The sequence below is a fragment of the Phyllobates terribilis genome, unplaced genomic scaffold (genome assembly GCF_046119375.1).
Source record: "Phyllobates terribilis strain yellow unplaced genomic scaffold, ASM4611937v1 Scaffold_1__5_contigs__length_1240528914, whole genome shotgun sequence".
Classification (NCBI taxonomy): Eukaryota; Metazoa; Chordata; class Amphibia; order Anura; family Dendrobatidae; genus Phyllobates; species Phyllobates terribilis.
In genome coordinates this window covers 394,901,673-394,921,609 of record NW_027362761.1, presented here as the reverse complement: position 1 = coordinate 394,921,609, position 19,937 = coordinate 394,901,673, and positions in this window count along the sequence as shown.

The following is a 19,937-nucleotide window of genomic DNA, read 5'->3' as shown; positions in this document are numbered from 1 at the left end:
CTGCTTGCCAGCCCGGAGGCTCCGCTGTCACGTGCTGTGACCACCAGCTACTCCACACTCTTGCCCGCTCACCTGGGAGCGCTTCTCCGCTACCTGCCTGCTTGCCTGCCCGGAGGCTCCGCTGTCACGTGCTGTGACCACCAGCTACTCCAGACTCTTGCCCGCTCACCTGGGAGCGCTTCTCCGCTACCTGCCTGCTTGCCTGCCCGGAGGCTCCGCTGTCACGTGCTGTGACCACCAGCTATTCCTGAGACTCTTGCCCGCTCACCTGGGAGCGCTTCTCCGTTACCTGCCTGCTTGCCTACCTTGAGGCTCCGCCGTCACGTGCTGTGACCACCTGCTATTCCAGAGACTCTCGCTTGCTCACCACGGAGCACACATTCTTCATCTGCCTTGCTAGCCTACCTGGAGGTTCAGCCATCACAGGTCGTACCTACCCCTTTATCCAGAGACTGCCCTGATCACTTGCCGTGTCCTCCTGCCCGTACACCCAGAGACTGTCCTGGTCACCTCCTGTGACTACCTGCCTGGTCGCCACCCGCTCCCTTACAAGGACCGCCCCCTTGTATTGTAGCCCAGAGGTTCCGCCTCCCAGACCCGTTACACAGTATTTCCGTGGCCAACAGATTGGAGATGATGGAGTTCAACCTCTTAGCTTTGTCATGCGTAGAATGAAACAATCTTTTACGTGACCACAACTGCGGGACCGATGGCTGGCTGAGGTGCTGAGAGAGGGCGGATTATGGTGAACCGGAAAAACTGGTGGAGCGTGAGTGAGGTGCAGATGTTATGGTGGATTGAGAAACATGCGGTGTGCTCGGTGAAACAAACAGCAGGTGTGTCCGCTTCCATTACAGCTGATTGACTGTCACTCAGCTTGACTGGAGCGGAGTTTCTGCAATGGGAAATCTGAGTGACAATACTTGGCTTGGTAACAGAGGAGGAGGAAGAAGCAGCGGATGCGTTTGATGGGGCAGCTGATGGTTGTTGAGGTGCGCTGGTCCGCATTTCAGTGCGGCAAGATTCCCAGCATAAAGAATGTTGTTTGAGCATGTGAACAATCATGCATGTAGTAGTCAAATTTTTGCAGTTTTTCCATATACTGAGTTTTTTATGGGAAAATTTGAAGATAACGTGAGTTGGCTCATCATTTGCAGTGACAAAAAAGGCCCATGCTAGACAATCCTTGCTGCCCCTGCAAGCTGAAGACCCATGACCACTGCTGGTCACAGCCACGGTTGTGGCTAAGGATGCAGTGCTCCTCGTGCTTGCATCATTCTGTGTCTGTGCCGTAGGGTGAAATGTAACCTCTTTGTCTTCCTCCTCCACCTCCTCAGATGAGCTACTCGGCTGCATGACTCGGGGTTCACACCTAGTGGGATCTTCAACCTCGTCATCATCCAATGTGTTATCCCATTTCTCGCCCTCAGAGTGACCCCTCTCCTCTTATTGCCCTGACAGCACAGTACAGTCCGCATGAACCTCAGGTATCTGAGTCTCATCGGGATCACCTCCCTCCCCTGCGGTTAACGTCTGATGACAAGGGTCAGGAACCTGCTTGGACCTTACTTTGTCCTTCCCTGAATCCAAGCTAAAAAAATTTTGGCCATTGATGCAGATACTTTCCTCCCCTTGACTCTATGACTGTTTGGAGTACACTTGTGATGCTCATGGTGTAAAATGGGTGAAGAGTTCTATAGACTCTCCCATCTGTGGTTCACTACAGTCAGTTGGGCAGTTGGCCAGTTGTGACGCGGGGGGAAGCTTGTGTAATTGGGGTGCCACCTCTGTGGACTGTACTGCATGTGATGTTGAGGTGTAGGAAGAAGAGGAGGGGGCACTGGAAGCAGAGCTTGCCTTCCACTGGAGCACCTGCTCTTTCTGGGCATTATTAACAAGGCCTATCACGGTGCGGCTGTCAAAAGGAAGGAAGTGCAGTAGGTCATCCACTAACATAAGTTGTCAGTGGTCTTTGGATATGACCTGTTTGTGTTGGTTCACTAGTGCTTTCACTAACATTACCATGTATCCCATGTACACCTTGGACACCAAGCCTATTCCCCCTTCCACCCCGCCCTCTCTTTTTCCCACTCATGTTGGTCAGATACAGTGGTAGGAGCACGAAATTAACTAAAGAAAAATACGTTTTTCTCCTGTGCAATAGCTCAGCACACACCTGAATTTCAGTGACACTAAATGACAAGGTAAGATATGGCCTGCCGTATAACATTACTAACAGACAAAAGAAATTTGTAAGTGTGCCGATAAAACCTACGAGATATTCTCCAAACAATTTCAAACTGAGACATCCCCTGCTGTATTACTTTAGGAACAGAAGAAAATTTTTTATTTAACCTGGATGAGGCCAGTATGACATAGAATATATACTCCAAAATGTTTCAAACTCAGATCTAGCCAGCTGTATCACTTTACTCAGAGCAAAAAATATTTTTGGGTTACTCTGCATAAGCTCTGCATCCAGCTGACTTTGACCGCCACTGAAGTAGTATCTGGCTTATAGCACTGTATGACTTTTGGCACAGGAAAAAATATTTTTTAGACTGGGCCTAATAAGAGAAGTTTTTTTTTTTACTGTGAAACCAGGACAAGTTCAAAGCCACTAAAATAGGATCTGCCTTTTAGCAGACTCGATCAACTTTGCCACAGTAACAAACCTTTGGTGGACTCTGCCTGCCAACCAAAAATATATATAGGTTTGACTGTGCGTACAAGCTGAAATTGACCGCCACTGACGTAGTAGCTGGCTTATAGCACTGTATGACTTTTGGCACAGGAAAAATTATTTTTTAGACTGGGCATAGCAAGAGAAAAAATTAACTTTTTTACTCTCAATAAGGAGAGTGTCACTCTCCATAAGGAGAAACGATACCCCTTAGACCTCAGTCCAGAGCCTCTCACCTAGCCAAATCAGATCTCATACTCTGTACTGACGAGGGCCAACAGCCAGAAACACCGTGTATGCAGATTGAGATTCTGATTTGGCTTTTATCCTAAGTCATATTGCACGACTCGTTAAAGGGTTGATTGTGACTTGTAGGATTGCTGCTTCCAATAGGTGGCGCTGTAGAGTACCAGTCCTCTTTTTCTCTGAAGAGGCAATTTGCATATTAAATTTCCCAGAGGAGCATTGCATAGCGAATAAGCCTCCTTACCTTGACGTGGCAGACCTGGTGTGTCACTCTCCATAAAGAGAAACGTTACCCCTTTGACCTCAGTCCAGAGCCTCTCACCTAGCCAAATCAGATCTCATACTCTGTACTGGTGAGGGCCAACAGCCCGAAACACCTTGTCTGCAGATTGAGATTCTGATTTGGCTTTTATTCTAAGTCATATTGCACGACTCGTTAAATAAGTCTGCAATAAGAACCTCTGCAGACTGTGCAGAGCACAATTTCAACCCAACTAAATGAAAAGGTGCACTGCGCTTGCTTGATCACATTAGCAAGTGCAAAAAAAGATTCAAGGTATTGTCACGGGTGTGTCGCCACGAAGATCGTCACGAGTACACAGCCTGACTTCTCGCAGCTGACTTGTTGGTGCTTTGTGTTTTTCGGCAGTGAGGGAGTTAATTCTCTCTCTCTCTGTGCTAGACGAGGTCCAGCCTCGCCCAGCTGCAATCAATACTTCTGTAGTGAGACTCCTTCAAATGCCTGCTGGTCTGTTTGGGAAGTGTCGGTGAAAGCATTTCATTCAGACTTACAGAGCGGATCGTGGTGTTTGGAGTTTCTGAGATAAGTGTATTTGGAGTGTCTTTTCCCTTCCTCGCTTTATCATTTATCTCCTTTCCCGTTGGTGTTCCCTCTGTTGTAGTTGTGTAGTTGTTGTATGCAAGGTGGTTTTGGTTTTTCCCTTGTAATGTCTCGTTCGTCTAAGTACTGTGTGTGGGCATATTATTACTTGTCCCCTTTTGTTGTGATCGGGGTCCTTCTCAGGACTAGATTACTTAGGTGCAGGGATCCTCAGGAGGTAGGGGTTACGCTGGCGGCCTGGACCTCTGTACCTTTAACAGTACCTCCAGGTTGAGGGATTAGCCAGGGCCCCAGCTTAGGGTCAGCTTAGGCCCCCTACCTCCAGTATACAGAGACAGCGTGACAGGTATACTAAGACATGGAGCTCTATACCAGCGGTGCACAGCACTATTGTATGGCATGGGCCCTCTGTTTCTGTCAGAATCTCAGTACGTGCACAAGAACACCAAAAATGTGCTGCACCAGCGGTTGTAGAGGTACACAGGCCAGTAATTATCTACACTATCTGACTACCACACAAGCGCCCATCTATCTAGCTAATATCTCTCATTAGACAGGAGAACACTGAGCTGCATCTGTCTCCAGCAGTGACATGGATATAATGGCGCTGAGGGAACATGGCCGCTTTTTATATTGAGAGGACGTTTGATTTCTGCAGCCAATTGCAGAAGCCCTTGTGTCTGGACAGTGTAGATGCTTCCTGTGCTATTAAAAAAAAGCAAAAACAGTGCGCCACAGATCTGACCTGTTCTAAGCTCTCCACAAACCCCACACTCACCTGGCACAAGTCACTGCTCATCATACACTTGCACTATGCTAACAAAACTGTTCAAAATGCCGTGGTTGCCCTGTATTCGTGGCCCCGTGCAAATTCGTCAAACTTTTCCAATTTTAAGAAAATTTGCTCGCCTTTGCGATCACAAATCCGAATGTGCCATATTCGTGCCGAATTTGAAACTTTCAAACATTCGCCAAACAAATTCACTCAACACTACTGATAACATGCACAGAATTGACACAAATGGGTTTGAATGGCTACTAAAGGTAACATCCTCACCTGTGACCTGCTTGCTTGTAATCAGTGTTTGTGCAAAAAAGCTGAGTGAGTTTCTGGGATCCAGACAGATTCTTGCATCTTTCATCCAGTCAATAGTTTGTTTACTCAGTCTACGCACAGCTTAATTTCACTGCCACAAAAGGACTAGTTGACTTATGGCTGACTATATCACATTTGTCACAGAAAATTTTTTTTTTTTACTCTTGGTAGCAACAGAAAAAAATGGTTTGTTTACTCAGTCTACACACAGCTTAATTTAATCCTCACAAAAGGACTAGTTGACTTATGGTGGAATGTATCACGTTTGTCACAGAAAAAAAAATATCTTTTTACTCTTGTTAGCAACAGAAAAATTAGATTGTTTTATTCTGAAAACAGCTGAATTTCAATGTCACAAAATGACAAAAGGTGGCTTATGGCATGCAGCGTCATGTTATTCAGAGAAAAAAAAATATTTTTTACATCTGCATACAGCTTAGTTTCACTGCCACAAAAGGACAAGATGGCTTATGGTGGACTGTATCATATTTGTCCACTTGCATGTCTGTTACACTTAAATGTTTCAAATCACAAAACAAATTTAAATATTAGACAAAGATAATACAAGTAAACACAAAATGCAATTTTTAAATGAAGGTCTTTATTATTAGGGGAAAAAGAATCCAAACCTACTGGGCCCTGTGTGAAAAAATGATTGCCCCCCCCCCAAAAAAAAAACATAAACTAACTGTGGTTTATCACATCTTGGGAAGCTGAGTTCAATTTCCCTAGCCACAAACAGGTCTGATTACTGCCACACCTGTTCTCAATCAAGAAATCGCTTAAATGGGACCTGCCTGACAAAGTGAAGTAGACCAAAAGATACTCAAAAGCCAGACATCATATTGCGATCCAAAGAAATTCAGGAACAAATGAGAAACAAAGTAATTGAGATCTATCAATCTGGAAAATATTATGAAGCCATTTCTAAAGCTTTTGGACTCCAGCAAACCACAGTGAGAGCAATTACACAAATATACAAATGGCGAAAACATGGAACAGTGGTGAAATTTCCCAAGAGTGTCTGGCAGACCAAAATTACACCAAGAGTGCAGTGATAACTCATCCAAGAGGTCACAAAAGACCCCACAACAACACCCAAAAAACTACTCACTTTCCTCAGTTAAGGTCAGCGTTCATAACTCTACCATAAGATAGAGACTGGGCAAAAATGGCATGTATGGCAGAGTTCCAAGACAAAAACCACTGCTGAGCAAAAAGAACATAAAGGCTCATCTCAGTTTTGCCATAAAACATCTTGATAATCACCAAGACTTTTGGGAGAATACTCTGTGGACTGATGAGATAAAAGTTTTGTATGTCCCATTACATCTGGTGTAGAACTAACACAGCATTTCAGAAAAAGACCATCATGCCAACAGTAAAACATGGTGGTGGTAGTGTGATGGTTTGGGGCTGTTTTGCTGCTTCAGGACCTGGAAGACTTGCTGTGGTAAATGGAACCATGAATTATGCTATCTACCAATTAATCCTGAAGGAGAATGTGCGGCCATATGTTCATGACCTCAAGCTGAAGCGCACTTGGGTTATGCAGCAGGACAATGATCCACAAAACACAAGCAAGTCCACCTCTGAATGGCTTGAAAAAAAAACTAAATTAAGACTTTGGAATGACTTAGTCTAAGTCCTGACCTTAAGCCGATTGAGATGCTGTGGCATGACCTTAAAAAGGTGGTTCATGCTTGGAGCCCCTCCAAAATTAATGAATTACAACAATTTTGCAAAGATGAGTTGGCTAAAATTTCTCCAGAGCTTTGTAAAAGACTCATTGCAAGTGTTTGATAGCAGTTGTTGCTGCTAAGGGTGGCCCAACCAGTTAATAGGTTTAGGGGGCGATATGCATAATTTTCTCAATATCTGACAAAAAATAAGAATAAACCTTTCCTGTTTTAGGTCAATTAGGATTGCCATAATGTTTAACCCCTTCCCGACCCGTGTCACACCGTTTGTGACATGGAAAACAGTTCGTTCCCGACCCATGTCACAGCGTCTGTGACATGGAGGGAAAGAGCCCCTGCAGCGCCTGCGAGCGGGGTCGCTCAGGTGTCACAGTTGCTACTGCAACTGGACATCCTGAAGTCGACCCCCCGGGGGGTGGATTAACCCCCCCGTGCCTGGGACCCCTCCGATTGGCTGTTTCATTTTCACTTTTAGTGAAACTGCCAATCGGTATGAATTAAATATTTCACCAATGAAAATTGGTGTAATATTTAAATCTGGGCATTGCCTGATGCTTACAGCATCAGCCATTGGCTGGGGGGAGTGTCACCTCTGTTCCCCCCCTCCCCCCAGATCTGATTGGGGGGCTAGCTTCACATGGATACTAGCCCCAATCAGATATGGAGGGATGGCTGAAACCTCCCAGCACCTTCCCAACCCTAGATCGTCTGCTGCGGACCCCCTGCTGTGGACCCCCTGCTGTGGACCCCCTGCTGCGGACCCCCTGCTGCGGACCCCCTGCTGTGGACCCTGTGGATCGCGTCTGTCGCCGCCACCGCTGATCAGCGGTAAGTATTGCCGCCACTCCCCCCTTGCTGCTGCCGGCTCCTGCCCCAGTGATCACCCCCCTTGCTGCTGCTTCTGGCTCCTCCATCTCCTCAGCCCCCTCCTACGTCTGACCGCCCCATACGTCTGACCGCCCCCTACGTCTGACCGCCCCCTACGCCTGACCGCCCCCTACACCTGACCCCCCCTACGCCTGACCGCCCCCTACTCCTGACCGCCCCCTACGCCTGACCGCCCCCTACGCCTGACCGGCCCCTACGCCTGACCGCCCCCACACGTGACTGCAGAAGGTTACACCAAGCACACACACGTACACTCACACTATAATAAAGTTTTGATTTTTTTTTTTTTTTTACACACGCACAAAGCACACAAAATGTCCCGCCCGTCCCGCTCATCCCAGTCTAGGGCGTACTCAGCTGAGGAGGCTATGTCAGGTTGGTGTGTGTGTGTTGTAGTGTATGAGATTGTGTGTGTGTGTGTGTGTGTGTGTGGTGTATGCACTACAATATACCACACCGCACACCAACCTGACATGCACTACACAATGGTGTCCGCTAACAAATTGGAACCCTTTGCGTTTGGAGAGTCCCTGTGTGCCCAAACATTGGAGCTCACCAGCAAGTGACCCCATTTTGGAAACTAGACCCCCCAAGGCACCTATATAGATGCATAGTGAGCACTTGGAACCCCCAGGTGCTTCACAAATTGATTGATAAAAATGAAAAAGTGAAAAAAACAAACACTTTTTTATTTTTATGGATTAATTTGCTAAGGACCTGGGGGTCCCAAGTGCTAACTATGCATCTAGATAGGTGCCTTGGGGGGTTTAGTTTCCAAAATGGGGTCACTTGTGGGGGAGCTCCAATGTTTGGGCACACAGCGGCTCTCCAAACGCAACATGGTGTCTTCTAACAATTTGAGCCGACAATTTGTTAGCGGACACCATGTTGCATTTGGAGAGCCGCTGTGTGCCCTAACATTGGAGCTCCCCCACAAGTGACCCCATTTTGGAAACTAGACCCCCCAAGGCACCTATCTAGATGCATAGTGAGCACTTGTAACCCCCAGGTGCTTCACAAATTGATTCATAAAAATGAAAAAGTGGAAAAAAAAACACTTTTTTTTTTTTACGGATTAATTTGTGAAGGACCTGGGGGTTTCAAGTGCTCACTATGCATCTAGGTAGGTGCCTTGGGGGGTCTAGTTTCCAAAATGGGGTCACTTGTGGGGGAGCTCCAATATTTGGGCACACAGCGGCTCTCCAAACGCAACATGGTGTCTTCTAACAATTTGAGTCGACAATTTGTTAGCGGACACCATGTTGCTTTTGGAGAGCCGCTGTGTTCCCAAACATTGGAGCTCCCCCACAAGTGACCCCATTTTGGAAACTAGACCCCCCAAGGCACCTATCTAGATGCATAGTGAGCACTTGGAACCCCCAGGTGCTTCACAAATTGATTCATAAAAATGAAAAAGTGGAAAAAAAAACACTTTTTTGATTTTTACGGATTAATTTGTGAAGGATCTGGGGGTTCCAAGTGCTCACTATGCATCTAGATAGGTGCCTTGGGGGGTATAGTTTCCAAAATGGGATCACTTGTAGGTGAGCTCCAATGTTTGGGCACACAGCGGCTCTCCAAACGGGACATGGTGTCCGCAAACAAATTGAATGGAAAATCGGCTCAAATTGTTAGCGGACACCATGTTGCGTTTGGAGAGCCCCTAATGTGCCTAAAAAGTGGAGCTCCCCCACAAGTGACCCCATTTTGGAAACTAGACCCCCCAAGGCACCTATCTAGATGCATAGTGAGCACTTGAAACCCCCAGGTGCTTCACAAAATGATCTGTGAAAACAAAAAAGTACTTTTTTTTTCACAAAAATTTTCTTTTAGCCTAAATTTTTTAATTTTCACATGGGTAACAGGATAAAATGCATCCTAAAATGTGTTGGTCAATTTCTCCTGAGTACACTGATACCTGATATGTGGTCATAAACCACTCTTTGGGCGCATGGCAGGGCTCAGAAGAGAAGGAGCGCAATTTGACTTTTGGAGCTAATTTTCCATTCAAAAAGTAAAATGGCGCTCCTTCCCTTCTGAGCCCTGCCGTGTGCCCAAACAGTGGTTTATGACCACATATGAGGTATCAGTGTACTCAGGAGAAATTGACCAACAAATTTTAGGATGCATTTTATCCTGTTACCCATGTGAAAATTAAAAAATTTAGGCTAAAAGAAAATTTTTGTTAGAAAAATAAAAATGTTCATTTTTTTCTTCCATGTGGCTTTAGTTCCTGTGATGCACCTGAAGGGTTAATAATCTTCTTGAATGTAGTTTTGAGTAGCTTGAGGGGTGCAGTTTTTGGAATGGTGTCACTTTTGGGTGTTTTCTGTCATAAAGACCCCTCAAAGGGACTTCAAATGTGATGTGGTAACTAAAAAAATGGTTTTGTAAATTTTGCTGGAAAAAAGATAAATTGCTGATGAACTTTGAACCCTTCAAACTTCCTACCAACATTTTTTTTTTTTTCAAAAATTGTGCTGATGTAAAGTAGACATGTGGGAAATGTTATTTATTAACTATTTTGTGTCACATCACTCTCTGGTTTAGTAGAAAAAAAAATCAAAATTTGAAAATTGCAAAATTTTCAAATTTTTTCCCATATTTTTGATTTTTTCACAAATAAACGCAAATATTATCGACCTAAATTTAATACTAACATGAAGCCCAATATGTCACGAAAAAACAATCTCAGAATCGCTGGGATCCATTGAAGTGTTCCAGAGTTTTTACTTCGTAAAGGGACACTGGTCAGAATTGACAAAAATGCCAAGGTCTTTAGGGTCAAAATAGGCTGGGTCCTGAAGGGGTTAATATTTGCCAAATGCCATAATAACGAGAGAGAGAATGTTTTAAGTCAATTTTATTACTTACTGTAAAGTCAAAAGTTTATATACATTAAGATTACTATGCCTTTAAACAATTCTGGACTGCCCATATGATGATATCATGTGTTTGGAAGCTTCTGAAAGCTTTTTTTGGCAACATCTGAGTTCATTAGAGACACACCTGTAGATGTATTTTAATGCACACCTGAAACACACTGCTTCTTTGTGTAGCATCATGGGAAAGTCTAAAGAAACATATCAGGAAGAGAATTGTGGACTTGCACAAGTCTGGCTCATCTTTGGGTACAATTTCAAGATACCTGAAGGTACAAACTATTATAAGCAACTAAAAACAAGATGGGAATGTCCAGCCTTCATACCGCTCAGGAAGGACACCGGTTCTGTGTCCCAAAGATGAACGTGCTTTGGTCCGACATGTGCATATCAACCCAAGGACAAACTCAAAAGACCTTGTGAAGATGATGGCAGGAGCTGGTAAGATTGTGTCAATATCCACAGTGAAACGAGTACTGTATCAACATGCGTTGAAAGGCCACTCTGCCTGGAAGAAGCCATTACTCCAAAAGAAACTTAAAAAAGCCAGATTAATCTTTACAAATGCACACGGGAACAAAGACCTTAATTTTTGGAGGCATGTCCTGTGATGAAACTAAAATGTTACTTTTTTGGCATAATGACCATTGTTACGTTTGGAGGAAAAAGGGAGAAGCTTGGAAACCTAAAAACACCAACCGAACTGTGAAACATGGAGGTGGCAGCTTCATGTTGTGGGGTTGTTTTTCTGCAGGAGGAACTGGTGCACTTCACAAAATAGATGGCATCATAAGAAAAGAAGATTATGTGGCAATACTGAAGCAACATCTCAAGACATCAACCAGGAAGTTAAAGCTTGGGTAGAAATGGGTCTTCCAAATGGACAATGACCCAAAGCATAATGCAAAAATGGTAACAAAATGGATTAAGGATAACAAAGTCAATGTTTTGCAGTGGCCATCACAAAGCCCTGATCTCCTATTGAACATTTATGGGAAAAGCTGAAAAGGCAGGTGCGAGCAAGGTGACCTACAAACCTGGATCAGTTACACCAGTTTTGTCAGGAGGAATGGGCTCAAATTCTGACCAACTATTGTGAGAAGCTTGTGGAAGGATATCCCAAACGTTTGACCCAAGTCATTCAGTTTAAGGGCAATGGTACCAAATACTAATGAAAAGTATGTAAACTTTTGACTTTGCTGTAAGCAATAAAATTGCCTTAAAACATTCTCTCTCTCTCTCTCTCTCTCATTATTCTGATATTTGGCAAATAGTAAAAATTATGGTAATACTAATTGACCTAAAACGGGAAAATTTTATTCTGATTTCATATCAGATATTGAGAAAAACATGCATTTGTGTCTTTTTATATAGTGTATGTAAACGTCTGGTTTCAACTGTACCTTATCACTCAGCCCAAAAAACATGCACTAACCGAGAAGTTTATCAGTTCAATGAATATAATATTAGTTTCATATTCACCCTATGGACTTATATACATTGCTCTTGGGCACTATATGAAAACATGACTTTAAAGTTAGATAATGCAGTAAATAAAGTTTAGCGGTAATCATTTTAATTTGACATTTTCTCTTTTTTATATCATTCTAAGTATCCTTAATATTTTTGTTTTTCATTCTGACGTTTTTGGAATTTTTCCAGTTATCTAAAGATATTCTAGTTCTTGTTTCGTCTTGCCGCTCCTACTAGCTAAGAGTCTTAGCTCTTGTACTTGAAATCTTGACTGCAATATCAATTCCTTTGAGTGTCTGCTGTGGAAATCATGTACTCAGGCATCTTTTTTTCCATCTCAAATAATTCATTCCATTATTTCAATCTGTCTTGACATAACAGCTACATTAGTAATAACAAACTAAATCCTCTTTGATTTTTCCACCTTTCAAACCTTTGATTTTTCCATTTTACACAGCCATTGACTCTTTCTTATATAATCATCCTCCAAAGTTTCCTTTGTCATTAATTGCTCTGTTTCACTTCCTTCAACAAATGCAGTTTTAATAAAGTTTAATAATATAAAAAAGTGTACATAACATGTAGTAAAATATCAGCAAAATATATGCATTGTGTTTAGAAGTGTTTCAGAAATCCAACTTTCCAAGAAACTAGGAGCAATGCTGGCAAGTCCTGATTCATATAAAAAGACCAGAAAAGGACAAAGAGCTAGACAGGCAAGAAAACAAGGGTCACCTCTAAAAGTAATCTTCTTACTGTTACTTTACTAAAGGAGTGAGGAAGCTTTTGTTTGCCAAGAGCCATTTGGATATTTTTAATATCATTATGGGGTCAAACAAAATTATTAACTTAAAAATTATCCTAAATGCTAGTGAGCGTGCTCAGCATTGCTTGATACTCGATAGAGCATTGGAGTACTCGGGCACGCTCGGTATTCGATCGAGTCCCCGCCCCGCATGTTTTGCACCTGTTAGCCAATGAACATGCTCACTATGCACGCATGGTAATACCATTGCCATGGTGACTACTGTCATTACTGTGATAGGCCTGCTGCAATGCGTCATGGGGTCTTATATAAGACCCGTTGATGTGATGCTTGGCACAATGTGTTCAGGAAGTGACTAGCCCAGGGGATGGGGATGACTCGGTACCCGGGCCTTTGCCTGGCCTTGGGGATGTCGCGGTGGTCGGCTCCCGGGCCCGTACCCTGGGGTCAGCTTTAAAAAGGGGAATTGTTTATTAATTTTATGAGAGTTTGTGACGCCACCTGTGGTTTCTGGTGAGAATCACCAGCGCTGCGGCAGTTCACTGAGGCCGGTGATAAGGCAGCTCGATGGTATAGCTCCCCACAGGTGGAGCTAGGCATCAGGGCAGCGTATGGAGAGGGGGACGCAGGACAGGCGAGTCCCAGCCGGGTCAGAGCAAGAACAGGGACAGACACGACAGTCACTTCAGTACCTTTTACTGATGGAAATTCAGGCACATCCCGGAGCACTGTAGGGTGAAGGGTGCATATCAGGACCCTCCCCAATCAACGGGTGTAGGGCCTCCTGTCTCTTGCCTCTGCGTAGTAAGTTTCTGACCTGCCTGAAGCTAGGCCTAACTTTATCTCTGTCCTGCACCGGCTGACGTTGTGATAGGGCCTTCTCTTGTAGTGCACGCTCCCTGACTCTGGGAGGGGGAAGCCTTCCACAACCTCATGGTGCCAGCGGCCGGGTGTTATTACTCGGTCTCCGGACGTCACTATTTCTCCCGTTATCTTCTCCACCTTCCACAAGCGCGAGTCCCAGAACATTACCTGTGCCCTCCCCAGCGCACTTAAGTGGGAAGGACTGCCTAACCACAAACACGTGGACAAGTGAATGTAGTCAGGGACGGTTCATCTCACTGACTCATTCCACTGAGTTAATATTGTGGAAGCTGGGACCCAGTGGGACTCTGGGACGGAACACGTCCTCCCAACGCAGAGGATTGTGGGCCCTGGGTCAATCAGGGTTACCCCTACATTCTACCGCTCCTGCACCACCTCCTCCTCCTCTTCAGCCTCCATCTCTTGATTCATTTTTTCAGAACATATTCCAGATTATTTACTTAAACTTCATGTGTGGCAATAATAAGCAGGACTATATGCTTAGGCGACAAACCACACACCGTTGCAGAGTTCTTGAAAGCTGTATAAGAAAACCTAGTGTCAGCTCTGAAGCACGGCAAGCTCGCATATGTACCATACCTGGCCCATGTGCTCAACTTAGTGGTTCTGCAGTTTCTCAAAATCTACACGGATCTGCCAGAGCTGCTTGTGAACGTATGCCACATGTGTGCCCATTTCAGAAGGTCAGCTACAGCTTCCGCCGCCATGGCAGGCCTTCAGCAGCATTTGCAGCTTCCAACTCACCGACTGGTGTGCGATGTGACTCCGCATTGGAAATCAACGTTGAAGATGTTTGAAATGATTTTGAGCAGCAGAGAGCAGTTGTTGACTACAAGCTTTAATACTACTGTTGGCATTCAGGTCAGCCTCTTCACATAAGAGCTGATGAGTGGGCATGGGTTTCTGACATCTGTGCCCTCCTCCAAGACTTTGAGGACTCCACCAAGATGGTGAGCGGCAATGATGCCATAATTAGCGTCACAATCCCACTTCTGTTTACTAAAATGCTCGCTGCTCACAATTAAAGAGGAGGCATTGCAGGTGGAGAAAGGAACTGTACAGGGTGATGCTACCCAGCCCAGCCTCATCTCAGCGCTGATTTGGTGATAATGAAGAGGAGGAGGAAGAGAACATAGACAGTAATACTCTTGGTGAGAACAGAGAAGTCTTGGCTGTTGGCAGTCTGGCACACAAGGCCAACTTTATGTTACCCTGCCTTTACTGTGACCATCGCGTTGAACGCATTTTGGGCATTACAGAAAACTGGCACGGCATGAGAGAATTCTTGGAGATGGAGGTGTGAGGTTCTGATTAAGGTGGATGTCTGTCTTATATCAGTTGCAGGACGAAGGGCACAGGAGGGGTGATACACAGAAATGAGGGAAGAGATATAGGCCGGTGCAGAACTGTGGACAGCTTGGTGGGTGAGTGAGATGAGTTTGTATTGTATTCTGTACTGATTGTTTAACCTAACCCATGCAATGACTGGCACAGGGATTGGAGAGGAGACAGTTTCTTTAGAGGGAGACCGATTAGAAGAGAGTTGCACTAGTGAATAAGAGTGACAGTAAGAGTTTTTGCAGTATCAAAGGTGAGAAAATGTCGACTTCTGGAGAAGTTTTTAAGGTGCAGGTGATATGAGCGAGTGAGTGATTTTCCAAGTTTAATAAAGGAAAGTTGTGTGTCAAATATGACTTCAAGATAGCAGGCGTGCTGAGTGGGAGTTATCATGGCAGCACCAAAAGGAAATTGCAAAGTCATGTATAGATAGTTTAGTAGAGGGAGGAAACCAAAGGAGTTCATTTTGGGAGATATTAATTTCAGGCTCTTGTTGAAGAATTATTACAAAAAAAAAAATTCCCATCTGACAACGCTGGCGGCAGAGGTCACAGTCAGACAGTTCATATGGACAACCAAGGAGTATAAGCGAGGAAGACACAAACCAGATGCGGCAGAGGCAGGAGAACGCTGTCAAAGGTCTGGGAAAGTTTTCTCAGACCCTCCCAGCACCAAGCGCCTCTGATAAGGAGGGAAAAGTTTTGGAAGATGCAAGCTGGACAAATGGGATGAACTGTCTTTCTACACCTTGGAGGTCCTGGCCGCTAGCGTTTTGTGAGAGATAGTTTTTAGTGCCACCGGGGGCATTATAACTGATAAATCTGATAGGCGCATCTGCCTGTCAAATGAAAATGCTGACAGGCTGACTTTTATAAAAATGAATAAGGGCTGAATTGGGCCAGACTTCTCAACACCACCAGATGATAGCATCAAGCAAAAACTCAAATCCAGTGGTTATTTTTTGGGGGGTCTATTCCCATGCCCCACTTCACACCCAGACATCTGTACACCCTTCAGGAATTGTTCTATTTTAGGTCGCCCTCCTCCTTCTCCTCATCCTTTACCACCATATCACCAGGGAGACCGTGATGCAACACCCACATAATTTTTTTAAGGGTGTTTCTGATTAGAGACGAGCAAATATTTCAATATTCGTTTCGGATTACAATAGCTGTTTTTGCAATATTCGCCAATGTAATTATCGAATATTCGCCAAACGTTGCCAAACGCCATTGGATTCAATGGGTGCCAAAACCAAACGTATACACAACACCTTCAAACGGGACCAAGTGCTGCCGAAACACATTAATTTAGGGGCAGTCACCAGAAAAGTGCCATCAATTGACCCAGAGTGGTGGTGTAGCGGTATGGTGGAGCTAGTGTTACTGCAGGTTGTAGGCTTGTCAGAAGAGGTGGGTCTCCAGCCTCCTTTTAAAGGTTTCAACAGTAGGCGAGAATCTGATATGTTGGGGTACACATTTCAAGAGTAGAAGGGATGCACAGGAAAAATCTTGTATGCGATTGTGTGAAAAGGAGAGAAGACGGGAGAAGAGAAGGATTTCTTGTGAGGATCGGAGGTTGCGTGCTGGTATGTACTGGGAGACTAGGTCACAGATATATGGAGTAGACAGGTTGTGGATGGCTTTGCAGGTCATGGTTACGATTTTGAACTGAAGTCTCTGGCCAATGGGGAGCCAATGAAGGGATCATAGATTGCAGTGCACAGTAAAAAGCAGCCATAGAGTGGCCAGGAACTTTTCCACACACTTTTATTGGCCAGGGCTGCTTCTCGGCAGGGTTTTACGGGCCCACCAAAGAATCCTCGGGTGGGCCCTGGCTTCTCCATCAGGAGAGTTCATGATAGCGCAAACTTTGCATCTGCTATGTGGCTCTTGAGCAGGGGAGAAAGGTGGGCCCTCAAAATCAAATCCTCTGGTGCTTCTCGGTAAGAGTTGTATTTCACCACAGCCATATTCTTTAGCTCAGTGAAAGGACTGGCATAGAGGGAAACCATATCTACTCCGGCTATCATTTCTCCGCCACCAGGTTCCGCCCATTGTCACACACGACCATACCTGGCTGTATGTTCAGCAGTGAGAGACACAGATCAGGCTGTGTGTTACAGTTTTCAACAACTCTGCAGTAGTGGGCGGTTTGTCACCTAAGCATTAAGCATATTATCTTCAGCACAGCCTGTTGCTGCTTGGCCAAGGAAGTGCTGCAGTGCTTCCAGCTTGTGACTGATGTGGTCATCTTGGAGATGGAGGCCGAACTGAAGGAGGAGGTGCAGGAGCTGAACAATGTGATTACATTGAGGTTACATTGGCAAGTCTGGTTTTTATACTAAAGAAAGATCCTACTGTGTTTTTATTTTTTTATTTTATTTTTTTTTTTTACGTCTCTTAAAATGTGTATTGGAGTGCGTCCTAATTTTTGGCAGCCCTTGAAATTGTTGCATATGCACTAACAGTATAGGAGACACACTCCTTAATAATGAGAAAGACAATTCAAATAGATTCTATGTTCTAGAATATTATCTGTCTTATCTGAAATTCTTTTACGGGTGAGGTATCGCAGTATGGATAGCGTATTACACCGATCTAGCCAGGTGTTATTGCCTTATACTGTGTGCTGCTGTCCAAAAAATTTAAAATCTATTCTTTTGCCTATCGATAACACTGTCAGATGCATTTACAATAGGAACAGGTGCTGCTACTAGTTGGTATAACCACCAGCTACACAGGAGTGTTCATTCTGGTCACATAAATGTCTACCACAGTCCATAACCTTATTTTGTTTTATTTCTTTGGCCTTATATGCAAGTCATTATACTTAAAAGAATGTTTCTTAACATTTTTTCCATTTTGGCTTGTATTTTGTATGCTTTTTTTTTGTCATTCCGCAAAAGTGGCCTAATACTCTGACAACATTTTTCACAGATATGCTATTTGTCAGCGGCCAACTGAGAATAGGTTTGAACCCTCAACTGCAGTACTTTAAATGGAGTGCAATATTTGACACGCTCACATAATTTCTGGATTATTAGGGCAGTCATATGGGATAACGTCTGATGGCCATGGTTTCAGGCAGTTGCCTAATAGTATGGTATTTGTCAGCGACCAAGAGTCAATTGGTTCAACAAAACACAGGTGGCTGACTTTAAAAGGAGTGAATATTTGGTATGCTCCACAAAATTTCTGCATTATTACGGCAGTCATATGGATCACGTGTGTCTGATCATTGAAAAAAGTTCCTCTGCTTCCACAATACAGTAATATGAATAAAACAAAACAAATCTGTCTGTATTCTGTGAACAAGCTAATGAAGCTGTAAAATGGTGTACACTGACACACTGCTACAATCTATAAATGGAGGACAATATTTTCCACGTTCACTACAAATGGCTGGATTTGAACTGCAGTTATATAGATACGTCTGACAAAGAACCACGGTTTTAAAGAGCAGGCCTGTAATTTACTAATATTATTTTACACAGAGACCTAGTGTGAATAACTTGACCAACACACTGCAACAAAATGAAAATGGAAGAAATGTCTGATTTTGGAACAGTCTTATAGGTGATGTGTCTGACAGAGAACCACGGTTTTAAATAGCAGGACTGTAATTTACTAACACTATTCCTCACAGACACCTAGTGTGAATAGCTTGACCGACACACTGCAACAGAATGGAAAAGGAGGCCAATATTTTCCAGGTTCAGTTCAAATTTTGGGATTTTTATGGCTGAAATATGTTAGAGATCTGGCTTTATTCTGCAGTTAGAACAAGCAAATGGAGCAGAAAGATGTTGTACTCTGGATTGTTTTTTAAGAAAATAACCAGGATTAAGTTAAAAAAAAAATTGCCCTGGCCCCTGATATCTGGGGCTATGTCTTCAAATATCAGTAATTATTACAGCAGTAGCAGACAGGACGTTCAATGGAACCTCTTGTGCTGTATCATACACTGCAGTCTGCCACATACACTGCCTGTCTGCATAGCACTGATTATATGCAGCTGGATTAGTCCTCAGAAGGACTGTTTGTTCAGATGGATATATACAGTACAGACCAAAAGTTTGGATACACCTTCTCATTTAAAGATTTTTCTGTATTTTCATGACTATGAAAATTGTACATTCACACTGAAGGCATCAAAACTATGAATTAACACATGTGGAATTACATACTTAACAAAAAATTATGAAGCAACTGAAAATATGTCTTATATTCTTGGTTCTTCAAAGTAGCCACCTTTTGCTTTGATGACTGCTTTGCACAATCTTGGCATTCTCTTGATGAGCTTCAAGAGGTAGTCACCGGAAATGGTTTTCACTTCACAGGTGTGCCCTGTCAGGTTTAGTAAGTGGGATTTCTTGCCTTATAAATGGGGTTGGGACCATCAGTTGTGTTGTGCAGAGGTCTGGTGGATACACAGCTGATAGTCCTACTGAATAAACTGTTAGAATTTGTATTATGGCAAGAAAAAAGCAGCTAAGTAAAAAAAAACGAGTGGCCATCATTACTTTAAGAAATGAAGGTCAGTCAGTCCGAAAAATTGGGAAAACTTTGAAAGTCTCCCCAAGTGCAGTTGCCAAAACCATCAAACGCTACAAAGAAACTGGCTCACATGAGGATTGCCCCAGGAAAGGAAGACCAAGAGTCACCTCTGCTTCTGAGGATTAGTTTATCCGAGTTACCAGCCTCAGAAATCGCAAGTTAACAGCAGCTCAGACTAGAGACCAGGTCAATGCCACACAGAGTTCAAGCAGCAGACACATCTCTACAACAACTGTTAAGAGGACGCTTTGTGCAGCAGGCCTTCATGGTAAAATAGCTGCTAGGAAACCAATGCTAAGGACAGGCAACACGCAAAAGAGACTTTTTTGGGCTAAAGAACACAAGAAATGGACATTAGACCAGTGGAAATCTGTGCTTTGGTCTGATGAGTCCAAATTTGAGATCCTTGGTTCCAACCACCGTGTCTTTGTGTGACGCAGAAAAGGTGAATGGATGGACTCTACATGCCTGGTTCCCACCGCGAAGCATGGAGGAGGAGGTGTGATGGTGTGGGGGTGCTTTGCTGGTGACACTGTTGGGGATTTATTCAAAATTGAAGGCATACTGAACCAGCATGGCT